Below are 6,000 nucleotides of genomic sequence, written 5' to 3' on the forward strand. Positions count from 1 at the left end.
ATGATGCCTGCGGGATAAGGAGCAGAGTAACTAAAGCCTCGAGGTACCAACCAGCAATCTTTAGTGAACTGATGATTCGCTTCAATCAATACAAAAAAGATCATCCTTCCCGGCAGCACTTGCCTCACTAAGACCCCCCAAGAGCGACGGTCCTATATCACTTTTAAAATATTTGCTTAAAACAGGATGAGGTAACCTTAAGATAGTTTAATCAAGCAATTTTTAAAAAGCGCCTTAAATAAAAAAACAGCGCGAATGCTCCTCTCTCGCCATTCGTGGTAACCTTACTTATCTCAAATTTAATACAGAAATTTTTAGTGAGTTCCTAGTACGCTTACGGCAGACTCATACCATTATTGATGACACCGCCTTCAGTGGACCTGGCAATTTATCTTATAATGCCACTCTGGCAGACCAAGATCAATATTTGGCTGCATATATACATCCAGTTTTACTGTATATATTTAATTTGTTTATGTTTATTTTTCTAGGAGGTCAGAAAAAAAAATTAGTGAGTAGGTTGGTCGATGTACGGCATGTTATAATCTCACAAGAGTATATCATAGCACAAAAAATGGCAATCATTCCTGGCTGGACCCGCCCCACAGAGAGCGACGGTCCTACATCACTTTTAAAATATTTGCTTGAAACGGGAAGAGGAGTCTTTAAGATAGTTAAATAGAGCAATATTTAAAAAGCACCTTAAGTTGAAAAACGGCGTTCAATCAATTGATGATTTACTCTCTTGTAAACACGTGGGACCTCCGTGTGCCACTTTGCCTTACTCAGAGTGGTTAAAATGAGTGAGAATACAAGGGGCTTACATGTGGGTTCTGGGAGTAGGCGTCGGGAGCGGTGGAATAGCTAAAGTATACTTATTGACTATCAGGAAATTCAGGTGATGTTCGGTTTCCAAGATATGGGCTGGTCAACTATAGTGCCTAAGGATTTGACATTGCAGCTGAAAGTGATAGGATGATCATTAAGTATTAAGTTAGGAAAGGTGTGGTTAGAGCTTATGGGGGAATGGGAACATATAATAATGGTCTGAGGTTATTCAAATTCGCCCAGGTAATCATAATATTCGGATCTTCCTGAAAACTTAGAATTCGTCGTGGTGAGATCAGTAATTGATGGGATTTAGTATATGATTTGAACAGTATTGTATTTTTAATATGATCTGTTCGGAAAGAATGAAGCAATTTTAAGGTAAAATAATAGGAGGAGATTATTTAGGACTATTAATCACACAAGTCTTTATAGGTTAAATAGTTTATAGTTTTTTCTACTTTATACAAGCATGTGGAAGGTATCATTTCATCAAATACAGAGAAGCTTTAGACTTTACTCATTCAATTGAACGTAAGGCCATTAATATCCCTAATTTTTTATAGTATTCTCATAATTCTTCTTAATTTTCAGTTTGAAAACAATTATACACTATTATATTTCATAGTTTTGTCAACTATGAACTACCCTGATTTGACCTCTTATTTGACTCATTCCGGCTTCTAATACGAAGATCGATATGTATAAACAGTTATTCGGAAATATAATTAGTCAAAATATTAACTTCAATAAAGGTAGCATACTGGAAAAGAATTTTTCTTTTTTAAATTCGGAATATCCCGAACGTTTTAATTCGATACCGATCTCAGAATAATATTATAATGCCAGCAGCTGGAACGGAAAATTATGGAAAGCGGCTAAAGGTATTCTAAAGAAAAGGGAAGAGGAAAAAAAATAAAAAGACTAAACGGATCAAAGAAATGATGCAAGAAAACGCCCGAAAAGGAGAATATAACTTGGTTGTAATTTGTAAAATCTAGAATTCCCTCGGAGCCCTCTGAGATTGAATCTCTTTAGAACAAAGCCAGCTAAGGAAAGGACAAAGAACTGTTTATTTTTAATTTTAAGACGGTGGGGAGGGCGCGGATTCAAATTTATACAACCATCTCTGAAACAAGTCTGTGATAGTTGTTTTATCTAATGATTCCTTTGATAGTAGTATAAAGAATACAGTTGAGTAACTTTCTAACGAATTCATTTTCTACGGTTGTAGTTTTAATGTGTTGGCCTTAAAAATGATAGCTCATATTTTTAAATTAATCATTTATAAAATTTAAATTATTAGTCCATTATCTATAAATTATATTAAAACTACTTTAGTATTAAATATTCATTTAATACTAATGTAATACATAAATATACAAATATTAATTCAAAAGCATATACAATAAAAAAAAAATAGACTGATGAAAAACCTAAAAAGTTACTTTTTATATTTTAAATTAAATACAAATATCACTTTTTTTTTTTTTTTTTTTTTTTTTTTTTTATAATCTTAGATTTTAAACCGTTTACATTACATAAGATAAATAATCGGCTATATTTTAAATTAATCCTAAGTTATAATTAATTAAAATATATGTAATCTAAAAAATGTTTTAATCCAAATAGGAATTTGTTGTTAAACGTTCAGAAGAATGTTGAGAATCTATAAAAAACATGAAACGAAATGAAAGAAAGATAAAACAGATTTATTTATAAGAATATTCCAGTCCATAAATCTCATGAATAAAAGAAACAAGAAGAAAGCAGTTAAGATTAACCAGAACAGTTCCAAAAACCTAGTTTGCTTGCCAGAATAATCAGCACTTTACAAGACGAAAAGAAATGAATAATTAATGAAAGTTAAAAAAAAAAAAGGAGCTATTTGTGTTCTGCAAGGAACTGGCGAAAGAAAAAAAAAAAACAGGTTGTCCCGACAACCTTTTGTTGACAGCGCCTCTGCTAAGGTAAACAAGTTGGTTTTTATTGTAGAAACTTTATATACCTCTAGGGTATAAAGGATCTCATAAAGAAAAAGAATTCTTACAGGGATTGAAATAAATCTAGAAAACTGTGGATATATATCTGCTGATTCGCTAGAGTTTGTGGTCAGCTACTCGAGGAGTAATAGAATTGTTTGTAGAGTCGTTTCAATAGGAAATTTTATTATTTTCTTGTCTCCTTTTATACTATCATTGATCAAATGGATAGAACATGGCTTGCCATCATCTAATGGATTTATATATAACCTATTTGTTGTACTGATAAATAATTAAATAATATTTTGTTGTCAGAAGCCTGTTTAATTTCCAACAATAATTCGAATTTATTACCAGACAGTCTCATTTATAATTTTTTATTTTATTTTTTTTATACATGTTGTAGCTTTTGGTGTCCAGCACCATATTCATCTGTACTTATCAATTTAAAACAAGTTACTGTTACACTTTTTCAAAATCTCCTCTTCCATTCTTGACAATCCTCCGAGGCGCCTGAAAAGAAGATGGCCACGAGACCTGCTAATGTAAAATGTCACAAATGGATAGTTTCTATACATCCCTGTAACACTCCATTTTAACTAAGATCAAATTTACTAAATGTATTGTATAATATACAGTTGTAAATTTCAATAAAGATATTTAAAAAATGTATATATTTTTATCATGCAAATTATTCATAAGAAATCATATCTTTTGTTCAACATATTCCAGGTCGCCATGGATTAGAAATCGTTAATTCATTGTGTATTGTTTCTAAAATAGAATTATTCGAGAATAGAATTATTGAAATTGTATGTAACCCTTGTACATTGTTTTTTCTGATTTTTTTTTTAATTTTCCAACTTGGATAAATTAAAAAAAACAGATATAAGACTGTCTTAAGTAATAAATCCGAATTAATAACAAATAATATTTATTATTTTCATGTATTATGAATACGAATAAATAAAATTTATTTCTATGTCAAGTTTTATATCTCTAATTTAATGATTTTTTCTATTCCATGCAGTTTTTTTTTTTTTAAAGAAAGTTACTTATATGGCTTATTTGACAATGGTAATTCTCCTGATTTTTATTTTTTTATAAAATCACTATTTAGTTTCAAACTACATTAATTGAATTTTTTGTTTTTCCTCGAAAAAAGGAAGCCACCTTTATTGTTTTGGCATGACGTCATTTCGGCCTAACATACACCTGGCTCAGTACAAGTGTTATTTTAATTTATTTTATTTTTTAAATTTACTGGAACTCACATTAACTTGATTATTTTTTCTATTCAACGCAGTTTTAAATCTCAAAAAATAAATAAAAAAAGAACTTACAAGTTTGCTATTTGTTCTAGTATATTGCTTTGGCCAATATACTATGTGATATATTACAATGCGCAAAATATACCCGTTGGTACTTAACTAGACTCCAAATTGGAAACTTAACTAAATGAGTAATACTGTGATAGAAAAAAAAAAAATTGTTTCCGACATATACAGATAATTTGTAAAATATAACAGTCATCTTGTTTGGAGAAGGAAAAAGTTGTTAAAGAGGAGTGATTGGAACAAGGGAACTGTTGGTGCATGACGTATAGCAGAAGAAATAGAGTTCCAGAGAGGGGCAACTCCGTTAAAGAAGGGCTTATCAGAAACAGCAATTCATTAGGGTAGAGGGTAGAAGTCAGATGGACCGAACTAGGTAGTAGGATAATTAATAGTAGGATTGAACAAAAGATTCAAAATGCATGTTTATAGGATATTGGCGGGGCGAGGGCATAGGGTTTAGGGTTTCTTCAAATTTTCCGCAACTTTTTATTAATTTAGTTATTTATAAACCATAGCTTAAATAAAGAAACTGATAATTACTATTACAAAATTAAAATAATACATCAAACGTTAAAAATATAATTATTTGTACTGTCATAGAGCAAAAACGATTCAATAGTCAATAAGTACATGCCTATAGATTTTAAAAGAACACGGCTGTAGTTGACAACCCAGAAAAAACAAAGAGAAAATTGAAAAAAAGTTGGATAAATGATTTCCTTTCATTTCATTTCAAACTGGTACACGCCAAGTAAGAGAATCCTCTGACATTTTCTCAATATTCTCCACCTCAGGAGCATTGTTTCATTACTTATTGTTTGCAGATGTACCTTTTTTAAAAATAAGTTACAATAAGTAATACTTGTATAGAAGGCCATTATCGTTTGATTGATGTGGCAAGTATATTCCTCATGCACCCCATCAAGACTTCTAGTTGTTTCCTATAAGTGGACAGTAGGGTCAGCAAATGGATAAAATAAAAACGTTTTTAGGATTAGCGTAATGTTCTGCCATGCGCACACTCAATCTTCAAAAGATAATCATAATATCATCTCTTTATCATCACATTTATGTCTCAGTTTAAAAACACGTAATAGTGAATTTCATTTCGAGGATACATAATATTTTATAAATAGTATGTCAAGCTTTATACTAGTCTAAAACGTCCAATACGTCCAGTACGTTCATACGTACAATAAGTCCAATACGTTTTTGAGTGGGTTTTGATATAAAATACAAATACGATTTCATGCATACATAATCCAAATACATGAATACAGAAATACAGAGGCCTCTCTGTTCCCTTTTCTCAAAAGAAATTATTGAACCACAAAGTATATATATAGTATAGTATAGTAAGATAAAAAAAGGAAAAAGTTATTTATAAATATAATCAAAGAAAAAATAAAACGTATACATACTTCAATGCATACCATACAACCACTGTTCTACTTCGTACCCTTCTTTATACCCTAGTTTCTTCTTTTCTTCTAATTCATAAATTTACGTAAATATACATATTATAGTTTAAAGGAATGATTGTATTATTTCAATTTCTTGAGGCAAGGTAATTATTTATTAAATAAATCAAAACTTGTATCGTTTTTTGTCTCAACACTTTTTATTTTTCACCAGTCCAACGTTTCGGCCATTTTAGCCACCCTCAAGGACATCTTCAATTATAATTTCTTCCTCACATTAAATTTAGAGTTTATTTTTGGGGTTACTTGTGGGAGGTTATAAATGGTTTGTGTATATGGTAGTGAATTTGTGTGGATAATCTTATATAAGACGAATTAAATATTTATGATTTTAAATTTAAAAAATAGGCTTTTAACTTATAATTAATGAAT

General features: G+C 30.3%; 1 protein-coding gene across 2 annotated transcripts in view; it reads left to right on the top strand.

The window, feature by feature from the left end:
* Nucleotides 1-6,000, top strand: part of side-VII (sidestep VII) — a gene marked incomplete at its 5' end in the record, with an annotated part of 293,850 nt that overhangs the window by 201,449 nt on the left and 86,401 nt on the right.

Source organism: Halyomorpha halys, unplaced genomic scaffold, assembly GCF_000696795.3.
Source record: "Halyomorpha halys isolate HHAL.00 unplaced genomic scaffold, Hhal_1.1 Scaffold71.1, whole genome shotgun sequence".
Classification (NCBI taxonomy): Eukaryota; Metazoa; Arthropoda; class Insecta; order Hemiptera; family Pentatomidae; genus Halyomorpha; species Halyomorpha halys.